This window comes from Capsicum annuum, chromosome 2 (genome assembly GCF_002878395.1).
Source record: "Capsicum annuum cultivar UCD-10X-F1 chromosome 2, UCD10Xv1.1, whole genome shotgun sequence".
Lineage (NCBI taxonomy): Eukaryota > Viridiplantae > Streptophyta > Magnoliopsida > Solanales > Solanaceae > Capsicum > Capsicum annuum.
This window is the reverse complement of record NC_061112.1, coordinates 95,177,489-95,180,248: the sequence shown is the minus strand read 5'-3', so window position 1 is coordinate 95,180,248 and position 2,760 is coordinate 95,177,489. Positions and strand designations below refer to the sequence as shown.

Below are 2,760 nucleotides of genomic sequence, written 5' to 3'. Positions count from 1 at the left end.
TTGTTTATATTCATATTTTATGGATTGAGGATTCTATATATGTGATGCTTATTTCTATACTGATACTCCAATAAATGATGATATTGAGTATTGATTTGAATCCAACAAATGATGATACTGAATTTCGAAATTCTGACAAATGATAATATGAGTTTTGATTTACGTTTGGCATTGAGAGGTTATTTATGATATGATTTCAGTATGAAAGGATTCACGATTATATACCCCCTGCTTTTATCTAACAAATGATGCATATCTACAGCTCTTTCATTAACAAACATATATTTACTGATTTAATTAACTAATGTTTGGTATGGGTTTGAATTTTGAATTCTAGTTTTATTGAAAAAAATTATGTATTTAGAAACTACATGAAATCCTATAAATCACAATTAGTTAATAATTCAATATATTTAGAATGTATTTAAAAAAATTATGATCAAATGAAATATCTTTTTAACTGTCTATAATAACCAAAACAATCATATTTCATCTTAATTCTATTTCTTTTCAACAAAAAAGTGATTTTCTAAAATAATATGTTCAATAATTAATTAGTAGATCGATAGTGCTTGAATTTCTATTTTTCCACACTCGTAGAAGTTGAGTTCTAAAAAAAAAATCCTCTTGAATATATTTTAGTTTAATCATATGATATACAAAACATATTAGGAAATTAATTTGAATTTTCTTGCTATTAATGGACTCACTAGAAAAGTATCCTTGAATTTGATTTAGTTGTATTTTCAGTCATGACATTTTATTTAGAGTCGTTCTTGTACTTGGGAAAGTTAAATCTTGGATATTTTTTGGATTGTATTATTCGACCTTAGTTTGTGGATGACTTTGAATTATAACCGATAGTTCATCTTGATATTCTAGTTTTTGTCATTACTTTGAATTAACTGTATGTGTTTGAGTTCAACTAGCTATCATGATTGAGTTGAGTTAGGTGTAATCACAATTCTAGTAATTTTGGATCGTCAAATGAATTTCTATCTCATCAATAATTACAAGATAATTCTTTTTTCTTAAAAAGAGAAGAGTAAGTGAGCCCGCTAAATCTTTGTTTTGGAAAATCAATAAGGGCCTTTATTAAATTAAGAAAAAAAATACTAACATGATTTTATAGTATCGCCAACAATATTATTATTTATATTAACTCATTTTGACTCAATATCATTTGTATAATTGAGTGTGATGTTAAAAGTTATAAATTAATATTTTCTTATGTTAGATATATATAAATTTACTGTGGTGTGTAATTATCAATTGTATAAAGATCGCCCCAGCATATATAGAGTAATGATGGTTAAATTATTGTGCATGATAAAAGTAAGGAGTGATATACATTTATGTAGGAAGTTGAAACTTGCATGATTTTTTTGTGGAGTTTCAAGAATCATATATAGTAGCTTCATATATAATACAATTTCATTTTTTAATAAAAAATACATACAAGTTTGTTCATAAGTCAATTATTCTATGTTAAGTAACTTTAATAGATTTCAAATTACTTATAACTTTTTTATAAATAAATAACTTTGTCTTTCACAAGTTGTTGTAGACTAGTCAAACTTTTACTCTTATGTTTGACGTAATTTCAGTCAATAATTAATACTATCATAGCCAAACTCAAATATATTGATTGAAAATTCTATGATATTTATTTGGGTGTAATCTAATTTTTATTAATTAGTGACTCAATTTTATTAATTTTAACCTGACCTAAATTTAAATCAACTGAATTTTTTGATTATAAATAGTGGTACTTTGCTTTATCTAGAATACCTCAAATATAAATCAAATCCAAAAGTTCTCTCAATTATGAACTTCACAAAGTTTCTAGTAGCATTATTTCTCATTGTGATTTTTGTAGCAAATGCTGAAGGTACAGGTGAGGTGAAACTATCTTGTGAAACAAAATGTCAACTTTTATGTATTATCAATCCTTTTTGCATCGAAGATTGTCTGAAGAAATGTCATCATTATATTTCTACTAAAAAAGCTCAACTGAACATTGATCTCAATTTAAATAAGGTATAACTTTTTTCATTTCTTTTTCTGTTCAATAATTTTCTCTGCTTTTTTTTCCAGACAAGTAAAGTTAATGCAAGTTAATCTAAGACTTATTATTTTTTTTTGTCAGATGATAAGTTGATGGGAAACTGCTTGAAGAATGTGCAACAAAATTTGACAATGACATGTCGTTTAATGCTTTTATTCTTTAGTCTACTATAAACTATCAAAAACAAGCTTGGAAAAAATCTTACATTGATGGTACTCCAATTGTAATCAAGATTTATGCTTTTAATAAAGTAATATGTTTGTGAAATTCATTATCTTTTAATTTTCAGCACTTCTATTTCTATCAACTCTTCATTACTTATTTTTGGCCGAGTGATATACATTTTCATGATACTCATTTTCTAATAATAAAAATAAATTAAGTGGCGTTTGGACATGCGATTACATCTCATAATTTAAAATCATGCGACGAAATCAGTGTTTGGACATATGATTTCAATTCATGATTTCAAATCACGAAGAAATCCCAGATTCTCAAAAAACTATGATTTCAAATTCTAAATCATGATTTTAGTTTCTTAAAACATAAAATTTGACTCATAAATTTATATTTTTCTAATAATTGTTATTAATTTTTTTTTAAGAAAAAAAAAAACTCATGCTCGGCTTGGAGAGATTGTCACTACCATGTGAAAGAATTGTAGCAAAGATAGCTCATTACCATTATTATTG

The 2,760-nt window shown here is 25.3% G+C and overlaps 1 long non-coding RNA gene across 1 annotated transcript; it reads left to right on the top strand.

Annotated features, from left to right (window-relative positions):
• The first annotated feature begins 1,797 nt into the window (after positions 1 to 1,797).
• Positions 1,798 to 2,337, top strand: LOC124895908. Its single transcript, XR_007052073.1, has 2 exons — positions 1,798 to 2,040; positions 2,150 to 2,337. It is a non-coding gene; the product is annotated as an uncharacterized LOC124895908 (long non-coding RNA).
• The last annotated feature ends 423 nt before the right edge of the window (positions 2,338 to 2,760 follow it).